A 25,750-nucleotide genomic window follows, 5' to 3' on the forward strand; every position below is an offset into this window, starting at 1 on the left:
CACTATGAATAGGAAATATTTACATACCCAAAACAAATGGGTATGATACCCGTCTTCTCGCAAGATAAATCCTTTCTTTCTTCCCAAAAACCCGTTATTGCAAGTTACAAGTCTTAACGTATTTTATCGCGACTAATTTGTGATAAGGGTTAATGGTAGAAGGGTATTGATGATTACAAATATTTTTTGAGCCGGAACGCTCTGTTTGATCAGTGTGACGTCTTCAGCCAAGTTGTAGAGAATAATTTTGTCTATCCGAAAAAATACACACCGCGAAAAAAAGCTACAAAATAAAAAAAAATCATCAATCATGCATTGGACGCATTCAGCAATAGTTTTCTTCGGCAGGCTTATTGCATAAGGCTGCTACAGAAAATCTGCCGAAGAAAACCACTAACGAAGACGTTCGACCCTATTTTGAGATAGGGATGTTAATTTGGTGAAAAATTTAATTTTTTCCTATTAATATTACAAACTATTAGCAAAACATTGATGGTTTTCTGATCATATATGATATAAAAAACAAGAAAGTTAAAATTTTCCGAAAACAAAAATTGAAGCCAGAACGATTTGTAAGGCGAGCGTCGATTAATGATAAAAAATATCTCTAGTGTCTTCGGTGAAGTTGTGAAAAATATTTTTTTTCCTTCCAAAAAAATTAAACTGTAAAAAATAAAAACCAAATTGTTTGTGATGACATTTCTTTCTATTTCTCTATATTTAGTTAACTTTTATTGATTAGCTCACAGTGTGTAGTTCTCGAAGAAAGAAAAAGATTCATAAAAAAGGAGTTTTTTGAAGTATTTAAATTATTTTTGTGTTTTATTCAAATAAAAAATGTTCTGTCTCACGAGGTATAGCACAAAATGGTATCTTTAGCCCATAGGACAATTTGTGCAAAGTTTCAGTTAGTTCAAAAATGGTAGATTGGAATGATTACTCGTTTTTTGTGGAATTGCAAAATTGATAATTTCATTCAGTTATCGCATAAATGCGTCATGATATCCGCACTGACATAATATCATCATTGGTATTGTCTGGTTTTTGTTTCAGAGGGAACTGCAACTTCATCTCGCTCCGCAATGTTTATTTTAGACCAATGTTGTAAGTGGCTCCGCCTTTTTCAAGTTATGTCATTTTCCCAGTTTCGCTTGGTCGGAGGACAATCAAGTCGTCTCGTGTTGAAAGGAAGTAGATAGTAGGAGTGCAGCACTCTTGGCCACGCAATAGTATATCACGCTGTTACGTCTTGCAAGCAGGCATTTTTTACAGTGAGTAACCATCGCTTTTGGAAGCAGCCATTACCACTTTCGTCAACAAAAACAATAAAAAAGGTGTCTTTCAATTCCATCACATGTATAACTAAAGAGTATGATGAATAATAATTTGCGTAGTTCTACGTTCGCCATGCGGTCTTGTCTTGGGCACTACCCTTGATTTTTTTTCTCGATTATATTTGTTGGAAATAAAAATTTCCATTCAGCCAGCCTGTTCATACAAATGAAATTTAGAGCAATCAAACTTATTTCGGGGACCGCAAATAATATTTTGTAAACATAAAATATGAAGTTGAAAACTTAAAGTTTAAAAACATAAATTAAAAAAAAAAAATGGGCAATAGAAACCCAAAATAAAATCATACAGCCAAAGAAAATCGTTGGCTCAAAACATAGAAAATCGATACAGTTTGCAATTTGAAAAAATACATGATGAAGAGCAATTCCATAAAAACGTCCTAATTCATAATTATAAAACCAAAGGCACAAGACTCGGTAATAATTAAGTTGAAACCTCATTGAATCCAAAAAACGGCCGACTTCGAGTCACCACTTCAAATTTTCGAAAGCACAAGACTCGGAAATAGTTAATACGTTTCCTGTGAAAATTCTATTTTATGTTTGCTTCACCACAGCAAACATAAAATAGCATTTTCACAGGAAACGTATTAACTATTTCCGAGTCTTGTGCTTTCGAAAATTTGAAGTGGTGACTCGAAGTCGGCCATTTTTGGATTCAATGAGGTTTCACCTTAATGCGACACCTGTGAAAATACTATTTTATATTTGCTGCGGTGGAGCACCGTTTCACCTTAAAGCCTGCGGTGGAACACCGTTTCACCTTAAAGCCAGAACGGTTTGTTTGACAGGTGTAACGTTTTGGGTAAAGTTGTAGGCAATAATTTTGTCTTGCCAAATAAAATGTCTAATATTATTAGTTACTTTTAAAAAGCCTTTTCAGAAAAAGTCTTGTATTTCTGAAATCTCAATTTATAGAGGTTTGAGGTATTAAGCAAACGGTTTTGTAGAAAACTTTTACACAACTTTGCAGAAGAAACAATTTGTCTAGCAAGTCACGTTCAAGTTAGTTATGGCGCCCTCTCTACGGTGAAAATTGTAACTAATTCCATTAGAAGCATAAGAACAGCAGTAAACGAAGCAACTTTCTAGAAGTTATGGATAACATAAGACTTGAAAACATAATTTTTACTTCGGTTTTTCGATTTGGCCCCAGTGTGCGATGCTCGATGCTTGAAATAATTTTTAGTTTTCATGGACACTCGGAGCAGGAAGTAATCCCGAAGTATGATCTTTGTCAGCACAAAATCCGGGACATCAAGTTTTGAAATACAAATTACAGACAAGAGAACAGTAAATAAGAAATGGATGCTAATTACACGAATATGCATTCAAATAGAAATAAATGGATGTTAATGTTTGTGAAAAATATGACATAAGTATAGTAAATAAACAAACCACAATGAAAATGTATGGAAATTATTTTTTTTTTGTGTGTACAGAAACTGAACGGAATAATTATGGTAATAAGAACTTCGAATGAAGCGAAAAACATGGTATTGAAAACTAACAAAAAAAAACTGTCTAAATTGAGAACATCGACGAAACATTGGCTTGAATGGTTATAATTAGAAATGCACCGAATAGCACTATTCGGCCTTCGGCCGAATACCGAATAACCTTTTTTCCATTATTCGGTGAGACGAATATTCGGCCGTATATTCGGCTGAACACAACGTTGAACTTATGATAATAAAATAACCAAATGGTCATTGTTTGAAGTTTAAATTGTTTCTTTCGCTTTCCAATTGTTCATGTACGAAAACGATTGAAAATTGTCCGAACTATTCCACAAGAAATAATAAATTTTGCGCCTATGGAATGAAGCACGCTAATCCGTGGCGCACCTACTTTTGTTCTTATTCGAGTTGTCGTTTGAAAATAATGTTTTTGAGGATTATGGTTGACACAATTTAAAAGTTTGTGTTACAACTACATTTTGAGTGTTTTTGAAAAAAATAAATTAATAAAATGAGAGAAATGAGGATGTGACTTTGGCTCAGAAAAAATATACCTCATCCAGACAAGGCATGAAATTTGTGTGGAGATTGAGGTTCGTATTCCGTTTTAATGAGATATATTCCTTTCTAAGCCCAAATTACATCTTCAGTTTTCGTTTACCCCCGTTCATAAAACTTTGCACTATACTTTTATATTATTTTCTGATAATCATTGGCCATTCGGCTTATTCGGCATATTCGGCCCGAATATTCGGCGACCGAATATTCGGTGCATCTCTAGTTATAATCCATTCAAGCCAATGTTTCGTCGATGTTCTCAATTTTTATTAGTTGATAATTGATTAGTTACAGAACAAAAAAAAACATGATATATTTACGAAATACATAACATGTGAAAAATTATGTGTATATGCATAATATTGTCGAAAAACTATAAAGTCGAGAGCAATAAATCCGATGAAACCAAGGCTAGAAATTCATTGAACTAATTTCATGGCAGTAGCATTTGTAGATAAAGTTACGAAAAAGTACTAACAAATAATAGTTGCTATTTAAACAAAAAAAATCACAGGAGGGTTGTGTGCAAGGCCACGACCGCAAGGTTGAAATAGAATACTTTTACACAGCCCTACTTACGGCTGTAAATTAACCTACGGCCGGCGTATCGGTTCGCGCCGCTTATCGCGTTTAGCCTGGCAGAGGCCTTATGCGCACGGCCAACACCATAGAAAGGTGTTTTCACATTGAAAATTAGACACGGCTTTACTGGAGTAAGTGAAATGCATCTACCGCTAATACCGCCGCTATCGTACGAAAAATGACGCGCGTCTAAGAACACCCGAACTGTTTCGCCGTGCCGCTTCCATTTACTTCCTTATTACATCGGCCTTAGGGAAGTACCGGCTGCACCTACCGCTGAGGCTGTTACCATACTGCTACTGGTACCCAAAGCTATTAACTCTTCAAATTAAGTGTTTTATTTGTCCTCAAAAGAACAATTGTTCAATTCCATATCGGATATGATGCAATCGCATCTCTGTAATATTACCAACAGTAATATTCTTCTAAACAAAATGATCCTACTTTTCCATTAGAGAAAATGCCGGCTGATGTACCGCAAAAATCTCGCCCGATCGCTCGCGTTGGCGTTCAGCCTGGCAGAGGTCTGAGACGTGGTGACCAACCACAGGGCAAGTGATTTGTTTAAGTTGAAGGCAGCCACAGGCGCGACCCGCTGCTATGGTCTGTTCCTGCTGAGTGCCGATATCTGCTGCTACTGCTGTCAACGTTGTGGACGGTCCATCCAGTTCACCTTCCGACTAATGAATGTAGCTAGTTTTCACAGAAACACTCTTTTATAGCCGAAGGGTGCTACGTAATAGGCCACGCCTTTCAGTTCAGGTTTACCATTTCCTTATGTTCTTCAGACGAGTTATTCCACAATTCGCATTTGATTTTTGTATCCAGCGAATAAACACCGATGGTGCTCTCACACACGCAACGGTTTTAACCCGTATCTTATTACGGTTTGTAACATCAAGCGATTTCGTTTGCTCGCTGTTGCGTGTTGCATCATGTTGCAACTTGGCAGCTGGGAGACGATGAAATTCTGTTTATGCTGATTGATTGAATCGACTTCATATTAGCTCTGCATAGTCGAACTAACTGCTTTTGTGAATGCGTTCTAACAGGGCAGTTTATTATTCAATGTCGGTTATGCTGATCGCAGCCTTTGCGTTGCCCCTACAGTGGGGGGTTTACTAAATAAAGTGAAAATTAGACAACTACAACAGAATTTGATTGCATCCCGCACAAAATGTCTGCTTGTGTTGATGCCAGAAAATTATTAACCTTCAATTGTTTTTTTATTTGCCTTGAAAAAAGCATGTTGCGGTTCAAAATCGGTTGCTAATTACAACCTTTGAGCTGCCCTAACATTGGAGGAATTAAGATACACGGACAACATGCTCTGTGAAAGCTATTTCATATTCAGTCAATTAGACGGGTGCGACAAATTTAAATTGCTAGGATGCAACACAGAATGCTTGCTTGCGTTGACAAGAATTATTTACATTAAATGACTTGTTTATTTGCCTTGAAAAAGGCATTTTGATTTCCGAAATTGGATTTCCTGATGGCAATCTTCATGCTGCCCCAACACGGGGGGAATAATGGTTGTCTGGCGACACACGCTGAGAAAAATCGCGCTGCTCCTGAGACGTGGTGACCAACCACAGGGCAAGTGCTGCTGTTAAGGAAGGACGACTGCTGTTGTCGCTGTCTAGAACTATTATGAGCGGCTCCGGCTGAAACACGCTTTTATATAGGCCAAATAGCATGTTTTCAATTGCAAGGTATATGATCCTGTCGACCGTGCTTGGGAAGCAAGCATATAACGACCAATCAGAGGTCGAATTTTTCGTTTTGACAAGGCTTGACTATTTTAAATAGTACAATAGTGTGAGTAATAAAATTACAATTATATTATTTTGGGAAGAATCTTAGAAGATTTTCCAATCTATTGCTGCAAGAACGAAGGAAATCCATCGAATACTAACCGATTTATTAGCATTTGAAATTGGACATATTTTTCACTTTTTTCGGTTTTAGATTTTCATTTCACATCCCTATGTGCCGAACTTCCTGAGAGAAGTATTCTACTTCAAAAAACAGAAACATTGAACTGGACTCTGCACTTTCTGAACTTTTCGATCGACCTGCGCAACACTGTGCAACACGCTCTAGGGGAAGCGGCGCACAGACAAAAAAACAACGGGGACTAGAAACGGCTTCGCGCGTCCACGGTCCGCTTGGCAAGAATCGCAAATTAGATTCATTCAAATGTCAATCAAGTGAACCTCGAAGATCTTGATCAATAGGCCATCGTCGGATCGTCGTCGTCGTCACTGGACGGGAAGGCATTAGCACCGGATGACGATAGCCAATCGTTGCTGTGCAATGCGCTCCGAGCGTCGCTCTCAATAGGTCTCTGTTTTCTTGCAAAAAAAACGGGGAAAAATTAGTTCGCCCTAAGTGCGCGCGTTCCCATCTATCTACTGGAGTTTAATATAAAAGTAGGTAAGCAAACATCGATCATATGCACGAGAGCGGACGAGTGTGGGTCTATCCACCTATCTGTTTGGGGATGGTTTTTCTCGAGTTTTAAACAGTAGGTAAGTAGTAAAGTGAGACCATTAACTAAACACCAAAACGGTTCATTCTAGTTGCACGAGTGCAAAACTATTTCCAACCAGGGAAAAACATGATCCGAGCTGGGCGCTACTACTACACGCTACGCTGGAAACGGACAGGTGCCGAACGGAACGCGGGGGACACTTTTCTGGACCAGCGAGCCGGAATGAAAAATAACGTTCCCGCGCGCAGCACACCGAGCGCCACCATTACACCGGAGGGAAGCGATTTCCCTAGACACGAAATAATGCTGATTTCCACGAAGGGGCGTGCTTCCCGTGCTCGATATGCGTTCCGTGTCATGTTTTACTGATGGATACAACCGCGGTCCAATGACGCGGAAGCAAACGGCTTTTGTTCGACCGGCTGAACCGGACGGACTACACCAACCCGTTGCGTTGCTACTACGCGGGAGACATGGTCGATCACTTTGGAGAAGAGGAGGGCGCGACGTGTGTGTGCAAAAAGTGTCCAATGCAGAAATTCAAAACTGGATTAACTTGATACGGAAGGTAAGATTACCACCCGGTTTTGATGATCGGTCGAAGTCGAAAGTGAATCCGATGCGTGGTTGCTTAAAGTTTGTAGGAGACGGAATGGGCAAATATATCTGTTAACCGAGTTCTGAACTAGTTTGACTAGTGGAAATTGAAAGGAATTTGAAGAATATAGGCGCATGAACGCACCCAACAAATATGATAATAATGTCCACAAAGCTTTGGATAAACATGAAGAGGAATGAGATTGCTTTCTGGATAATTTGAAGGACTCAGAAGCATTTTTCGATTCATTCGTACATCCATAACACAAATGTACATGAAATATGACCACTAAAACAGATAAAAAATTATCACCGAAATTTTTCTCTCTTCAGTTAGTAGTACATCAAGAATGAAACTCCGAGACGGTTTGAGAAATTGTAGATTTCGAGATTCCGTGGAGATTTTTGAATTCAAGTTACGGGCATCGTATTAGCCTTTTGTTGATCATCCAGGTCTCAACCTCTGATAGAAGACACGAATGTGTTTATTCGAGACATTGATTAACATCATGAAGAACACCAGAATCTAGTTTAATATGAGCTTGTTAATATTGGTCATGAATTAGCGGCAGTATCCATTCTCAATATTATTGTGGGCCTATCCACGTGTTTTTGTCTTTTATTTGCCTGCTCTTATATCCATAAGTGTTGTATTAAATTCCTTTTTTTAATTTGGGTATAACTATTTGGCATTTCTTATTTTTTTCTTTTTTCATGTTAGGACTGCGATGATACCTTCTGACTGTATATAAAATTCATGTTTTTTTTATCCAGAAGTCTTTGAAGTTAATCAAGTAGGTAAGTAATTCCAAACCCCAAGAATTCAAGGAAAAGTATGAATCCTCAATTCCAAGAATCCACAAACCCATTAACGCAAAAAATCAAGAATAAAAATAGGTAAAAAAGAAATTAAACATAAAAAAAAAATAAAAAAAATGATCCAAGAATTCAACAGTGTAAAAAATTCATGAAGCTAAACACGAGGAACTTAAAGGAACCAAATTTTAAAGCACAAAATACGGAACAAAGGTTTAAGACACATTCAAAAATCCCTAAAACCAGAATCATAAATCCAAGTCGTCCAATCTTGAATCCGGGATTTAGTTTGTAGAACGTAGTATCCAGAGTCCAAAATTTGGGAATTTCTAAATAAGAATCCAGAATCTGTGGTAGAGGTAGGGCTAGGAAAAAATTAGTGAATTTAGGGGAATTTAATTTTGATAATTGAAACAACACCCTTAATAAACAATTTGAAAAAGAATTCGGTAAAAACATACCGCGTAAAAACTGACTTTCTTGAAAAATCTGCGTATTTCGGAATTCTAAAATCTGTGTGAAGATCCGTGAAAAAAATGCGTAAACTGTTTCATAATAAACCGCGTCAAAAGTTAATTCAGGGCACATATTTCGAAATTGAAAGAAACAAATTTCGAATACGAAACCAAGAATCCAGGAAGCAGCGACCGAAATTCGGGTTTCAAAATCCTAAATCCTGAATCGAAATCAGAATCCAACAAAAAAAAATTTGAAACTCAAATCCAGAATTTTGTGTTCCTGATTTTGAGAATCTGAAGTTCATTGTTCACAATCCTACATACAAATTATTCTATTATGTTTTATATATTTTCTGAAAAATCCTTGTGTTAAAAACCGTGTCACTTTCGAAATTCGCGTGAAAAAAACAAGTAATTTCTGTAATATTGGTATTAAAACAGAATAAATTTCACAATTTGTGTTGAAAAACACGTTAATTACAAATATTCGCGTGAAAGGCGGCTTCGGTGTACATAATCTCAGGTCAAGAATAGAATGTTTTAGGTCCAAAACTAAAAATCAAGGATCCAGAAGGTAGCATCCGAAGTTCGGATTTCGGAATCCAGAATTCCGGGTTCAGTCTTAAATCCAGAATCCAACAATAAGAATTCTCGCGTTACTTTTTAACAAATCCCTAAATTCTGAATTCCTGATTCAGAGTTCGGAGTCGAAAATCTTTTCAAACAACTCCATGGAGCCGCTTGAAAGAGTTTTTGTTAGAAAAACTTTTTCTTCTTCATAAGCTCCCACTTTGGTTAGTTTTGAAGAGTTTTAGGTAGCAAAAATGTTTGAAAAGAAATCAGAGATGAATGATTTTTTTAATGCAACTTTTTGAAAATTGAAACAAATTTCCTAGTACTATCTCTTGAAAACTCTAGCTCATGTTATTACGAAATGATTTTGGTATCAGAAAAAAACAAGGAACAGTGTCGAACATGAACAAGTTTTGTTAGAGAAACTTTTTTCCTTAAGAGTGTCCCTTTTGGCTTGTTCAGGAGAGTTTTAGGCAATTGAATTGTATAGATTTTTTGAATTGTAAGTTTCTTCGTACGGAGATCTTTGCCATGTTTAATCTGTTTTGTCATTCGTTTCATTTCATTTTTCTTTCGTTGGCATTCAAATTTAACCTTTTGTAAACGTTTATTTTTTATTTTTTTTTATTTTTTTTTTGTTTTGACAACTTTTTGTGGTTTTTTGTTACATTCATGTTTTTATAAAAATTAATCAATTAATTAATTTTTGTAAATTGTAACTAATTAACCTAAATATGTAATATTGCTGGTATTGCAGACATGTCTGTTTGTTCGATCCACATATACCTACTTGGGAACTACAGAACCGTGAAAATGTAGGGGTTTTTGGGGCGTCAAAGGTGATTTGGAAAGTTCGAGACCTCTCACTTTTCTCGAAGGAAGGGGTCCCATACAAAGAAACACAAATTTCTGCACAACTCGAGAACTAATCAAGTAAACTGAATCAAGATTGGCACGTGAAGGTTTTTGGGAGCAAGAAATATTTTATGTTGGTTTGACACACTTCCTTTTTCTGGAAGGGATAGTTCTCATATAAATCAAACAAAAAATTTCTGCATATCTGGAGAATCAATCAAGCAAATGGAACCAAATTTGGCGTGTGGAGGTTTTCAGAAGCAATAAATATTTCAGTGATGGTTTGACGCCTCTCCATAATGATTTGTATTTTTAGTTTAAACGTATCCAATATCCGATTCGTCATGCATTTGTAGACCATACACAAGGTTAATCTTTGGATATATGTGGAATCAATTTACTATGTTTAAAATTATTTAATAAAGAAAAAATGAGCGGGATGAGGTTTTCCGGGTCAGCTAGATTTATTATAAATACGAATGTTGAGAAAAAAATTAAATGTTTTCGTATGTTTTTTATGTTATATGTTTTATGTTATGTTATGTTATGTCATCGTATGTTATAGAAACGCGTTCTCTGAATTATATATTTCTCAAGCAAAGGAGTTCTTTGCGTGTGAACTTCTAAATTCATGCTTAGACGTAATGCTAGAACAATGCACTCATTTTCATCAGATAGAACGGGAAAATTTTTCGACTACAAATTGCCACTGAATATTTTAAACAGTATGAGATTCAGCTCTTCTTAAGCACCTACTACAAATACCAAGATTTGATAATGATAAAATCTTTCTACATTATTTCGTATTGTTCGTCCATAACTGAACATACCAAATAATAAGGATAATCGTTAACCAATACGAACTAATAAAACTTTAATGAATGCATTGCACAAAATTTGCCCTGGCCTACTAGTAATGACTACATTGAAACTTTTTTTTATCAAGAAACTTTGTGCTTCACGAGATTATTTAAAAATAATGAAAAATCATTTCTTCTTTTAATTAACTTTGACCATGAGAATATATTAAAAATATTAATGGAAAATGGTGAACAGCAACCAATTAGAGAAAAACTTGTAACACCACGGAAGCGCCGACAAGAAGAGAATTTACATTAAATTACAACAACGGAACAAGAGCTTACACAGTTTTTTTTTCAACTGATATCAAACAGAACAATGAGAAACATCCACTTTATCCAACGCATAGACAGTTTTTTTTATTCGTTTTAGTTTTTTTTTTTATTTCCATTCATCAACATTTGAAGTCCGAGTCCAGAGCGGCCGATTTCTATTTTGACAACCCGCGTCCCATCTTGTGCCACTATAATTACTGGCAAAGAGGTACGATGCGAGGTGTCCACAACTACGGCCGCCGCAACCGTCACCTGCGCCACTCCAAACCACCCACCCAACCCCCTCGCTGCGCACTCTCGATCTATAGAATATCCACATCAATAAAGTGTATTGTAGCTCGAGAACTGGCACAAATACCAACCGCTGGCAAGGCAAAAACAGCCGACTTGCCAAGTTCGTCGTAGCAGCGGATATTATTGCAGAACTCGGCAGAAGGCGAGACTTCGGTGTACGACAGGCTTTTTGTTTCGCTAGTCGTTGAACGGTCCGAGCTGGTTGCACCAGTAGAGAAAAAAAACTTCAATAATTACATATCACAACTATGCACTAAGCTGACTGTACGCCAGGTGGAGAGGAAGAGGGAAGCACATGTACACACTTCACTCGCCTCTGTCTCTCTGCCCCCCGGAGAAGTAGTACCATGGAGACCCTACAATCCATCATTTAAATAATTCCACTAGAGCACAACGATTTTTTTCTTCTAACGGTGGACAGCACCGTGCTGCGCTCTCTGGGTCACATATTTCTGCACACGTCGTCAATTCACTCGGGCTTCCACAGTTATACGGTCCAGAATCGACTCACCAATCGCCGATCAATTTCCTATCATTGACCACTTGATTCTTTTGAGGCTCACTTTATTTCCCCCTAGAAATGATCACTCACCACAACTTACAACACACAAACACGACGGCGGCCCGCGATTGATCGAAAAGTGATCGAACAACAATAAGCCACAAACTTTCCACCGACCAATGATAAATTTACTACAGCGCCGCGATGCAACGGATTTGCGAAAAACTCTAGCCGAGTAGAGTGCGAAACAGACACGATCGAACCGTGCGCGTCACACCGTCCAAACGCCACGACGATTTGTAAACAACTGACTCAACCGTCGGCTGGTGCCTATTTCTCTGCAACCCACTGCAGGCAAGCACAACACACAAATACCAGCCAGCCACAGGCCCGTCAGCGGAACCGAAGGCCGTCGAATTTGCCCACGACTACTGGTGCAAAGCGCAGTCCACACGGCTGAGGCGAAGGGAGAGGGGGGATCTGCTGACGATGGTGGCCAGGCCACTACCACCAGTTTGATAAAGGAAAAAAAAAGCGATGGAAAAAATTGTGCATCGCGATGCCACTTGAGCTGCAATTCAATGGGAGATTCCTTCACCATCTAGAGGAATTCCCACAGGCTTGAAAGCTTACGGCCGAAGGAATTCCTGCGCAGGTAAGCAGGGATCCACTCACAATAAGCAATATAGTGTACGATGAATCACCATCGCATTGTAATGAGTTTGTGCTGTTCGAAAACTTCATTGTTGGAAAGTGCTGAACAGGTAGTCGTTTTTTTTTCTGTTGTAAATTTACAACGGCGATAATGAAGGGAACATTCTGTTGCAGAGGTATTTGGTATACATGAGTATGAAACCGATGATGATTACGGGTTACGGGGTGTCGGTTGAACTGAAAACCCCTCGGCGGGGTGAGGTGACCGAGGTCAAACAAAACGATAGGGCAAAATGTTGGCAGCTAAAATTGTGACATGGCGCCGAAACCTAGCTCCATTTATTAATTCACGACTGGTTGTGGAATCTGAATCTATTGTGGACAAAAAAAAACCGCCAGTTGTGATAATTGAAAAAGTCTATGTATGTTAAACGGGTCGGTTCAAACACGTAAATAACAAGGTCTCTGTCAAGATTAGCTCATCACCACAATTGTGCACTTTGTAAATAATTTTGAACGTGAAAATTTGTAAAGCTAAGGTAAATTTGTATACAGTTTGGTTATTTTACTAGTTTGATAAAGAGCAACTCGATAAAGTTTCAATAGGAACACGTAACTCAACTATGATTATTCGAAATATCAACACATTGACATGGTTTACCTGATCACTTTCCATGAGATAAGGTTTTTCATCCAGAGCCAATTTTTGGATTGAAACACTCACCTAGAACGAAACAGGAAGAAAAAAAAAACAAAGTTAATGTAAATCCTAACAAAATATTATATTTTCTATAAATGTTCTAGCTTTGGTTTTACCTTGAATCTCTTATCAGTTCTGATTACGTCAGTTTTGAGACTAATCCGAATTTATGTCGAAAAAATTAGCGGAAATATTGAGAAAATTTGGTTGCAATTTCATACGAAAACAAGTGCTTCATTGAAATGTTTACAGATAACTTTCAAATTGCGACTGATCGAACAGAACACGCCATTACTTTAGAATTAGGTATCAAAATATCCAGTTCGAATATTGCAGCACCTTCCAAAAGCTTAACATCACCTGGAGTAGTTGTGTTTTTTCGTCGACCTAGAAAGGTGCAGTCTTCAGCAGACTTGTTCAGAAGATCAAGGGCTTTTGGTTGATGGACAGCTTAATACAGGATTACCCCCTAGGTTGCGCTAGTGTGCACGCAATAAACTGATAAACATGCAGTGACCAGCTCAAACCCCAGACTTGAATCCAATCGAGTTGCTTTGGAATAAGAAGGACCATCAGGTAAAGAAGATGTGATCTTAACTATTTGTGGGAGTGTTTGCAACCGACTTGAGGAACCATCTCAGAAGAAAACTTTAAAAAAGTTCGAAATCCTATCTGCTTTGATCGATTACTTTCATTCAATCACCACAACTTATCAAACACCTTTCATGACACGTTATTTGCGGGAGAGTTACTGAAGCTGAACCATAACCAAAACGGAGAGACGCTCCGGAAAAACGATTAAAGTAGATAGGACCTTTTGAAATGTTCATCTAGATTTATTACCAAGTCATTAGCCGTAAATAAAATAAACTGAAAACGAAAAAAGGTAAATCATCCGTTGAAGAGAAATTTATTACAATTTTTTTAGTAATAACACGTATTAGTCATTTTCCCTATCAAACTGTTTATTAACCAAAAGCTTTCGACCTCCTGAACAACTTTGCTGAAGACCGACATTTTCTAAGCTGTTGAATTTACGAGATATAGTAAGAAGAGTATATTGAAAACTTCATATACATTAGCACCACGTTGTGGCCGAGTTCCGAACTAAACTATTTGCAAACAGACCTTGATCTTCTGAAAAACTCTCTCGGAAACCATAGCTCTTCAAGTGGTTGGATTAATGAGATAAATTCAGTTAAAAATACTTAAAACAATATGCACTTTAACGCCACTTAGCGGCTAAATTCCATACTAAACTGTGTACCAATCAGAAGCCTTCAACCTCATGAACTAATTTGCTGAAATCCGCAACTTTTTATGTGTTTGGACTCACGAGATAAATCATGTTCAAAATACTCAATGGATAAACATGTATGGGAAACTTCATCATCGAATTTAAAGAACCGTACATTTTGTTCATTGACCCAAAAAATGACCAGTGCAAAATTTTAGCAGCACATGATTTGGGGTGTCTCAAAGCGGTAAAAGTTTTGATTTTAAGAGTCCCAATAAACATTTAAACGATTTACAGGTGGTTTGGTAAGTCATTTCAATTTTTATTCCTAGTTTATTCTGCATCTCAAACTATTTTCGAGGGTCAAAAATTTTGCGCAAGTCATTTTTTGGGCCAATAAGCAAAATGTACATGGTTGGTTTTTGAAATTTGACATAAATATTTTCGCGGTCACCTCATTATGCACCCTAATGCGACAGGATGAAGAAACAAGCTGTGCACCAAAAAAAAAACCCTCGGTCTCCTGAACAACTTCACTGAAGACCGCAACCCTTTAAGTGGGGGGATTCTCGAGATAAATTTAGTTGAAAAGACTCAAAAATACATGCACACTAGCATTGGGGCTGGATTCTGACCCATGCTAAGTTCCGAACAACTTAGCTGAAGACAACTCTCTAGGTCTTACCGACGCACGGGACAAAGTTACATAAATCTACTCAATTTAGGTGAGGCCAAACTTTTTGTTGTATTACTCAGGGAACTAAACTATGGCGGGTGTTAATACCACAACTATCAAAAACATCAACATAAAAAATTATCCAAGATAAAAAAAAAATTCTCGGGGGTTATGTGCAAAGCCACGACCGCAAGATTGAATTACTTAACACCGTTTGAATCATTTATTTGGGTATCCTGAAAAAATCAGTTTTCAAGATCGAAGTTTTTTATCTCTAACATTTTGATGTTACTTGAGATGAACAGCAAGAACTCGTAGAGGTTTTATTTGGTGTGTCAGATTATCAATTTATTCCGCGGTGGCTATCTGCTGTTGCTGAATTAAGTCCAACGATCGCACCATCCCATAATAAAATGATTTGATTGAGCAGAAGGCGGATCTTATATAGTCCAAAAAATGCTATTTCAGAGAGATGTAAGAGGCCACGCCCGTTTTGTAACTAACTTCACCCTTTTTGTTAAGTTTTGTCTCTATCAGTTTCGCTAGCCGCAAGATGCAATGAATCACATTTTATGTTGGCAACCAGCGGAAAAAGCTTGATAGAGCTCTCTTACACGGCTTGAAACGATAAACGTCTTCTTCTTTTCCTCTCAGTTACACAATAGTTTATTGCGCTGTTGCGTGTTGCATATTGCAGCTATGCGGCTGGAAGACAACAAAATTCTGTTCGTGCTGACAGAAATGCAGATGAAGTGCAAATTACTGCCATATAGTCGAATTGACCATCTTTGTTGAAGCTTTCATATATTTTTAATTGAGTTTCATAAGAATTTTCATTATATTAAACAGTTAATGATCCCCGTGGCTCTGTGGGTAGTGATGTCGGTCGGCTAGCTCATCCACATGGTTGTGATATCGGGTTCGATTCCAGATCGAGTCGAGGATCTTTGGAGCAGCATTGGGGCACAATGTATCGTTGTACTTATCCCACACATGCAAAATGTGCCAAAAACAATATCGATAACGATTTTTTTTACTAATCTAATTGATCGAGCCCGCTATTAGCCCCCAGGCTAAGCGTGCGATATTGTTGCTGGGAATGGAACAAACACTATTCACCGCAAAGAAGTTTCACCAGTTAGAATGCATGCAGTTTGAAATAACATTACCCTTTTATTAAAAAAATATTAAATCTTCAATCATTCATTTGTCTGTCCTGTCCTAAAAAGGACAATTTGTAGTTAATTTTTGAATCGGATATAATGCTGATCGCATCTCTGTGCCAAAACGAGAAAAGGTAATAAGGTACTCTGCCAATACAGTAGGAAACTCACACTAAAAATTAGGAGAGGCAGAGCAGAGGCAGGCTCTTTTAAAACCCAAAGTATGCATTCCTGGTTAGGGATAGCAAGCCAGGGTGGCGAATAAGTTTTTACAATTAAATTCCCTGATTTTCACTGATATTCCCTGAAATATAACAGTAATTTCTCTGGTATTTTTCAGCACTCAGCACGAAAAAGTGCAACAACGTAGATGAACGCAACTCTGAAATCCCAGTGAAAGAAAGTTCAACGAGAAATGAAACCGAACATTAAAAGTTTAGCCTTTTACGGTAGAACAATCCGTTTTGGCACTAAAGAGCCGTTTAAAAAAACGCGGCTCGGTCTAGAAATTTTCCCTGATTGTTTTTCAATTATCCCTGATATTTCCTGATTTCCCTGTTCGAAAAATGAATTCCATGACATTTCCTGATTTTCCAGGTTGGCATTCAGCATGGCAGAGGCCTATGTCTCCGATGGATTCGGGATGTTACCGAAACGCGCTGTTTGTGTAGTGCGAACACGAACGTTTGTATAAGAACCAGCTTCTTCTCTGTTTTACATTCACAATCCCGAAGACATCCTCCAAATAATGCCAAATCGATACACGGAGTACATTTTTCGGTTTCTTTTGTGATACTCTGTTGCCAATACGTTCTCAATGTGACTACCAGACTGCTAGCGCGGATAGAAATCCCGAACAAACAGCAATAGAAAACGTATCATTAAACGACAGTAAAAAAAGACTGTACCTGACAGACTGGTGCCGTCTCTCGACAGATTGATTTTTCAGTTTTCTTAGCATTCACTTAATTACGAAAGCAACTAATATTAATATATTGTTTGTAGAAGTCAAAAACAAATATCCTAACAGTTTTGTAATGTAATCATTTTAACAAATCTAAATGTGAGTCTCTAAATAAATCTTAGCTCGAATAATTACAATCATTCCCCACTTCATGGCGGAAAACGAACAGCTACAGTGTTGTTATGGTGTAGCTACACCACAGACACGAATTCGAAATTATATGTTTTAGGACCTGCTGTTAAGCAAGGAATGCTTGTGCTTTAACTCATGAAATCTAATCAAAAAATTTAATGAAATTTCAAAAACAACCCAAAAATATATATCGCCGGCATACAGTGTCAACACTTTCATTGTGGAATGACAAACATAGAATTACAACGTGTACACGAAAAGCAGAACACAGGCACAAATCAAAGAAAAGCTAACAAACAGTGACAGAAAAGGCACCATGAAAAAGCTGTGTGACATACTCGTGTTTTCTATTCTATGCGTGCCAAATTGGAGACGAGCATCAAACATCGATTGCTTGATGCTCGTCTTGCCTCGGATTGGTAAAGCACGTACTGATTTAAGTGCTGTGCGTGCTTAACCAAGTCTGCTATTACAGGCTTTCGCTTCAAGACATCAGTTTTAATAACATTCTCGAAGCAAATCGTTGAATTGTCTGTTGAAGGAGGTTGTTACGATCTTTTCAGAAAATCTTTACCTTAGAGACATCAAAATAGTATAGGCTCAGAGAAGCAAGCATTAGTTGACCTGTTCAGTGCGTCTTGAGCTGCCCGACAGATCAGCCGTATTTTCGGTTGCTTGTGGACTGGTCTTTGACTGCCTATAGCTTCAAAGTTTGTGTTTTGTCAGTGTGTCTTTTAAAGATTACCTGGAAGTTAACTTACATCAGTCTTTCTCAAGACTACCTATTTCTTTCTTTCTCAATACTTGCAATTTGATATTATTTTTGAACTTTTTTCGTATCACCTGAAATGGCAGGACGAAAAAAGAAACCACGCATCGCTACAGGGAGAACGTGGTCGATTTGGTTCTCTGTCTGTTGGTCGGGTGATCTCCAGGTGGATTTGTGAATATCTTTGCGGGGGAAGAAGGTACTTCGGACTACCATACCACAGGAGGCCGCAAAGTTTACGCACCGATGGCCGTTATCATTAGACATGGCATGCAGGCTATTTTGTCCGATTACCGGTCTGTACATTGCCTCCCGGCCTACCTTAGCATTCATGTCCCCAATAACGATTTTCACGTCCCGTCGCGGGCAGCTATCGTAGACCTGCTCCAGCTGCGCGTAGAACGCTTCCTTCTCGTCGTAGGGTCTTCCTTCATGTGGGCAGTGCACGTTGATGATGCTGTAATTGAAGAACCGGCCCTTTATCCTCAACTTGCACATCCTTGCGTTGATCGGCTGCCACCCCATCACGCGTTGGCGCATCTTACCCAGTACTATGAAGCCGGTTCCCAGCTCGCTGGTTGTGCCACAGCTCTGGTAGAAAGTAGCCGCCCGGTGTCCGCTTCTCCATACCTTCTGTCCTGTCCAACAAAGTTCCTGCAGCGCTACGACTTCGAAGTTGCGTGGATGTAGCTCGTCATAGATTATCCTGTCGCATCCTGGAAAGCAGAGCGATTTGCAGTTCCATGTCCCAAGTTTCCAATCGTAGTCCTTATTTCGTTGCCTAGGTCTATGCCGATTGTTCCGATCCGTATTATCTCTTACGTTTTTTGTAACATGTTGTTTTCCGGGGCGGCTTGTTGGGCCTTCCCCAACCCCCTGTCTCGCCGGGGGACCATCGTGTCAGCTCTGTTTAGAGTCCCACGCTGCCACCTGGACGTTGATCAGCCGCTCCTAACATGGAGATCAGACGCTGTTTTGAGCCGCACCATCTTGGTGAACAGACGCTCAGGTTGGCGAAGCATTTCCTCTACCGCCGGAATATGGTTTACGCGCCAATGATCGCGTCGCACCTTCTCACTTAGGTAGTGTCGGATGACAACATTGCCCAGGCAACACCAACCAGTTGTATCCATGTTCCAACCGGCAGTCTAGTGTAATCATATGACTCGCGGAGGTGTGAGATGCAACTTGTGAGGGCCGAAGCTATGTTTGACGCTCCTTCCAGGTTGTCAACTCACCAGTTCGTTGCCTACCGCAGTGCGAATATAGATTCGGACCACTACCTAGTAGCTGTGTGCATGCGCTCAAAACTATCGACGGTGTATAACACCCGCCGAAGTCGAACGCCGCGACCAAATATTGAGCAACTGCGGGACGCCGAGGCTGCACAGGAATACGCGCAGCAGCTGGAGGCAGTGCTACCCACGGAAGGGCAGCTTGGCGCAGCTACCCTTGAAGATGGCTGGAGGAGCATCCGATCCGCCATAGGTAGCACTGCTGTAGCGCTACTAGGTACAAGGGCCCCGAATCATAGAAATGACTGGTTTGACGGCGAATGCAAACGGTTAGTCGAGGAGAAGAATGCAGCACGGGCGAGAATGCTGCAACACCGCACGAGAGCGAACGTGGAACGATACCGACAGGCACGGAACAGCCAAAACTCAGTCCTCCGAAGGAAGAAGCGCCAGCAAGAGGACCGAGATCGCGTAGCGATGGAAGAGCTGTACCAAGCTAACGACACTCGGAAGTTCTACGAGAAGCTGAACAGCTCCCGTAAAGGCTTCGTGCCGCAAGCCGATATGTGCAGGAGCTTGGACGGCAACCTCCTTACTGAAGAGTGTGAGGTGATCGAAAGGTGGAGGCAGCACTTCGACGAGCATCTAAACGGCGATGCAGTAGAGCGCGAGGACGGTATGGCAACTGATCTTGGTGCACGAGCAGAAGACATCAGAATTCCAGCCCCCGATCTTCTGGAGGTGGAGGAGGAGATTGGTCGGCTGAAAAACAACAAAGCTGCTGGAGTGGACCAACTTCCCAGCGAGCTATTGAAATACGGTGGAGAAACACTGGCTAGTGCCGTGCACTGAGTCATTGTCAAGGTTTGGGAGGAAGAACGAGTACCGGAGGAGTGGATGGAGGGTATTGTGTGTCCCATCTACAAAAAGGGCGATAAACTGGAGTGCCGCAATTACCGGGCAATCACTCTGTTGAACGCCGCCTACAAGATACTCTCCCAAATACTTTGCCGTCGACTATCGCCATTTGCGAAGCAGTTTGTGGGGCATTACCAGGCGGAATTTATGGGTGCCCGCGCCACCACGGATCAGATATTCGCGGTTCGGCAGGTTATGCAGAAATGCCGCGAATATAACGTGCCCACACATCATTTACGACACAATCGATCGGGACAAGCTATGGCAAATTATGCACGACTACGGTTTTCCGGACAAACTGACGCGGTTGGTCAAAGCGACGATGGATTGAGTGATGTGTGTAGTTCGTGTTTCGGGGGCACTCTCGAGCCCCTTCGAAACCCGAAGAGGGCTGAGGCAAGGTGATGGTCTCTCGTGCCTACTGTTCAACATTGCCCTGGAAGGTGTCATTAGAAGAGCGGGGATTAACACGAGTGGCACGATTTTCCAAAAGTCGGTTCAACTGTTTGGTTTCGCCGACGATATTGACATTGTGGCTCGGACCTTTGTGAAGATGGCGGATACGTACATCGGACTAAAGGCTGAAGCCAAACGGTTTGGACTGGTCATCAATGCATCGAAGACGAAGTACATGAAAGGAAGGGGTTCACGTGAAGACAGTAACAGTATCAGTAACCTCCCACCTCGAGTTCAAATTGGTGGTGATGAAATCGAGGTGGTCGATGAGTTCGTGTACCTGGGCTCACTGGTAACTGCCGACAACGATACCAGCAGAGAAATTCAACGGCGCATTATGGCAGGAAATCGTGCATACTTTGGTCTCCGGAGGACGCTTCGATCGAGTAGAATTCGCCGCCGCACCAAGTTAACCATCTACAAGACGCTGATCAGACCGGTAGTCCTCTACGGGCATGAGACATGGACTATGCTTGTGGAGGACCAACGCGCCCTTGCGGTGTTCGAGCGGAAGGTACTGCGTACCATTTCCGGTGGACTGCATATGGAAAACGGAGTGTGGAGAAGGCGAATGAACCACGAACTGCAGGAGCTGCTTGGGGAGCCATCTATCATCCACACCGCTAAGATAGGCAGGCTGCGGTGGGCTGGGCACGTTGTGTGGATGTCAGACGACAGCCCGGTAAAGATGGTTCTTGAAACCAATCCATCAGGGACGAGACGGAGAGGTGCACAGCGGGCAAGGTGGATCGAACAGGTGGAAGACGACCTGCGGACCCTACGCAGACTGCAGAGCTGGCGAACTGCAGCCATGGACCGAGTGGAATGGAGACGACTCTTACGTACAGCAAAGGCCACACCACGGCTTGGGACTGTTTGGTAAGGTAAGGTATCGCTACAGGGAGGAAAAGAGAGGCATCTCTTTCTGAAACTGACTTATGCAGTGAAAATTTATATGATATTCTGCCTGAGCAAGAAGCCGGCGAAATTGACATGTTTGAAAGTAAAACTATTCAAAGTGAAATTTTTGTAAAAAAGGAAAAGTTCCACCTATTGTGGTAACTATTGCTTCTGAATTTAATATTTTTAAAAGAGAACTTTCTACGTTTCTCTCCGACGTCAAAGTTACTTATCAAATTGGCCGAAGAGGCGAATGCCGTTTACTGGCCCAAACATTGAAAGATTGGAATCGTCTTATTCAGTATTTAACTGAAAAGATGTATAAATTTTTTACATATGATACGTAGAGCGCCAAGCCGTTCAAGGTCGTATTGAAAGGCCTCACCAACGATCAAACCGTTGATGAGATCAAAATTACTTTGACAGAATTACTTGGTATAGCCCCTACCCAAGTAATTCTGATGAAACAAAAATCACGAGGCGAAAACAGTCAGCGAACTGGAATTTCCCTTGTAAATTATTTATTTCATTTTAACCGCAGTGAGGTTAATAACTTAAAATTTTTTGAAAAAGCACATGCTTTATATAACGTGCGTGTAAAATGGGAATAATATCGAAAGTTTGGCGGAGGTGAAAAGCATATCACCCAATGCCGTGTTTGCCAACGTTATGGCCATGGTTCAAAGTTTTGTAGCATGGACCAAAAATGCCTCATTTGTGGAGACTCTTCCTACAAAAAGGACACATGTCCTGTGAAAGAGAGTAAAAATTTTCGCTGTGCGAATTGTAACGGCAACCATATGTTGAATTTTTATCAATGCCCAGCCCGTTTAGCAATTGTTAAGGCAAGGCAAGGTAAACAAAATTCAAAACAAAATTCTCCAAGCGTACCAGTGACGCATAGTTTACCTACTCCTTTGCATACCCGTTTAACTTATGCACAGGTTACAGGTAGTTCGAACATTATACCGCCTAGTGTTGGTAGTTCGAAAATGACCGTTAATATGGGTAAGCAAAACACGCTAGAAAATAATTGTACACCTATTACTCCAGCTAATATTGCTGCCGAAAATATTTTTTCTAATGTCAACTGCCTGGGGCCTATTACGGCAGGTAAACTTTCTTTTTTTGCAACAGGCAATGGTCGATCTTATGAACGCCATGTTGCAGGCAAAATTAATGTTTGAAGCCATTCAAATAGGCACAAATTTTACTGTTAAAATTGTTTCTAATTTAAAATTTAGCAATGATTTTAAATAAAACAATTAAAATATTAAATTGGAATGCTCGCTCATTGAAGGCCAATGAGAATGAGCTTTTTAATTTTTAAACAGTAAATTATGTATGATATAGATATGATAGGATTCAGGGTTCCGGCGGTGGAGTTGCAATTGTTATTCATCGCCGAATCAAACATCGTGCTCTTCCCCATCTTGAGACGAAAGTTATTGAAACTTTGGGAATTGAAGTTCAAACTGAACTTGGGATTTTATTTATTGCCGCAGCATATTTACCATTTCAATGCACACGCGAGCACAAAAATTATTTTAAAGGTGATTTACAAAAACTCACCAGAAATCGTTCGGAATTTTTTATAATCGGCGATTTTAACGCTAAACATCGTTCATGGAATAATTCTCAAAGTAATTCCAATGGCAAAGTTTTATTCAATGATTGTTCTTCAGGATACTATTCTATTTTGTCTCCGAATAGTCCTTCATGCTTTTCTTCTGTAAGAAACCCTCAACAATTGATTTGGTGCTTACAGATCAAAGTCATGTATGTAGTGATTTGATCACACATGCTGACTTTGATTCTGACCATCTTCCAATAACTTTTTCTTTATCACATGAATCAGTTTTAAACCCTATTAGCTCTGTTTTTAATTATAACAAGGCTAATTGGGAAAGATACAAAACTCATATTGAGAGAAATTTCAATAATGAGCTTGATTTGCAAAACGAAGTGAATATCGATTCCGCTTTGGAAGCATTAAAATGTGCAATTGTTGATGCCAGGAATTATTCTGTTCCAAAGGCTCAAGTGAAATTTGATTCATCAATAATTGACGAAAATCTTCAACTTCTAATTCGTTTGAAAAATGTCCGCAGACGTCAATATCAACGTTCTCGTGACCCTGTTTTTAAAACTATTTATAAAGATTTACAGAAAGAGATTAAACATAGATTTACTCTTCTGAGAAATCAAAATTTTGAGGCTAAAGTTGAAAAATTAAAACCATACTCAAAACCCTTTTGGAAGCTGTCGAAGATTCTTAAGAAACTTTCAAAGCCTATTCCAGTTTTAAAAGATGGTGAACGTTTTCTTGTATCCAATGAACAAAAGGCTCAAAGACAAATTTTTAGAAAAACCAATAAAGTCTAACAGAAGGTTTCGAACTTTTTACGATTTGGGCGTTTTTGGACATATCATCTTTGAGGGCTGTTTTACCTCACATAACCCCAATGAAAAAATATAAAAATTTTGCAAATCTTTCTAGGTACCATCAATAGACAAACAAACGTTGAAAATTTTAGCCACAACATACGGTTGCGCTTCTCGCGAGTTGGCCCTAAACCCGTAAAGACCCGGGACGGAACTTGTTTTTTGAAAATGCTCGTGTCAGCACTGGAACGGCCGATTTGGGAAAACTTGGAATTTTATTCATGGGGAATAGTTGCTCTAAGTTTTGGTAAAGGTGTCACCCCTCTGGACCCCTCCCCGTTTTTATGAGACGCAAATATGTCTGTGTTTTTTTTAATTCTTCAAACAGATTTAGCGAACACTGGGAATTTTCATACGTATCAATTGCTCCATGTATCAAATCATGTCAGGTGGATGAAATATAATATGTAAGAGTGAATTTTGGAGTTTCTAAATTATTTCAGTACAAAATCACAAAACTACGTATTTTCATAAAAATTCAAATAACAAAATCGTTCTTCAAACTTTAAGCTTAACTTTTTAGAAACAGAAAAATCATTCATACCGCATAAAATCGACTTTTTTAGGAAATCAACATAAATTCCGAAATGAGGGTGCAAAAAAGCACAAATTCCAAACTCTGCGTAAAAGGATCGTAGAAACCGCGTCTAAAGTGGTTTTATTCTATCACATACGTCAACAAATTATTCATGTTACTGAAGGTAGCACAATGTTTTATACTAGGTAAAAATATGTCATTAATCTAAACATAAATATGAAAAACAGGTCAAACCGACTCACATGCTTAAGAACTACCGAAAAAGAATTTAACTTGAAACTGTCAAGACATTAATTCAAACACAGCTTGAGACTGTCTAAAATGGTTTAGCGGTAAAAGTAGTCAAAAGTGAATTTTGAACAATCATTTTGGTCGGTTGATTGAACAACAAAACATTTTCAATGGAATGAGAACTTTTTTCACAGTTGTTAAACTCAATCAATTCCAACGCCAATAACGATGACGACCTTATTGAAAAATCTTCTATATCCTAACAAGGGGGAGCGGAAATTTCGTTAACTAGAGAGAAAATATCATTGCCGAAACTTCCCTAATGTTGTGACAGACAAACTACCGCAGCGCCTGTAACATTGGAGTTGTACACATTTTTGGAGCACAAATCTTAAAACGCCATGCTTTTACAACCCTCGACCCCACGCAATGCGAGTCGAGATTTCGCAACCGTTGTCTTCTCGCTTGCCTGCCCCTCGGTCGGGCATCAATTTCATCGGAATGCACCGACCCACCGTAGGACCCAACACAGCGGCGCGATGTCGAAATTGTCTCCCTTGAGCACACACATTTTCTCGGATTTTCTTCGTTCGTTCCGAAGTACCGTGCCGCCCAAGGCGTCTGGCGGGTAGCAAACCATGTGCGTGTGTGTTTGTACGGGCTGCGAACGATTCTAGGCTCAAGCCTCGAGGTCTTGGCTCGAGGCGGGCTATTAAACCGACGTTGTTAGAGTACATCAATTGACAAATTTATTTACTATACATATAAGGAGGACAGGGTCACAAGCCGTAACAAATCTTCTTTTGCGGCGAATCTTATCCGCACCGCAAGTACCTTGGTGCCTTGTTGCCCTCAATCAGTCGAGGGATTACGAGGCCCATGACCTTCTATTGTGTGTTTGTCCAACTGAACGGTAGCACCAACGAATCGTCTAGGTTTTCGTGAACCAGCCGAGCGTGGTGAGGGTTTTAAAAAGAAGCTGGTGGTTACTTGCCACGGCTGCTAAACCAAGTCATAATCCGCTTCAGTAAGATATTACGTGACTCAAC

At 39.7% G+C, this 25,750-nt stretch overlaps 1 protein-coding gene across 9 annotated transcripts in view; it reads right to left on the reverse strand.

Annotated features, from left to right (window-relative positions):
- Positions 1–25,750, reverse strand: part of LOC129717239 (partitioning defective 3 homolog) — a 169,453-nt gene that overhangs the window by 37,158 nt on the left and 106,545 nt on the right. For 4 of the 9 annotated variants that reach the window (XR_008726674.1, XM_055667128.1, XM_055667121.1 and 1 more), the window contains exon 1: positions 11,774–11,991. The exons of 1 other annotated variant lie outside the window; for it this stretch is intronic. The gene's annotated coding sequence lies outside the window, so the exon portion shown is untranslated. Of the gene's footprint in view, positions 1–11,692; positions 11,993–25,750 lie in introns of those variants that run through there. 4 more of the 9 variants (XM_055667107.1, XM_055667098.1, XM_055667113.1 and 1 more) reach the window with 3 other exon arrangements.

Source organism: Wyeomyia smithii, chromosome 1 (genome assembly GCF_029784165.1).
Source record: "Wyeomyia smithii strain HCP4-BCI-WySm-NY-G18 chromosome 1, ASM2978416v1, whole genome shotgun sequence".
Classification (NCBI taxonomy): Eukaryota; Metazoa; Arthropoda; class Insecta; order Diptera; family Culicidae; genus Wyeomyia; species Wyeomyia smithii.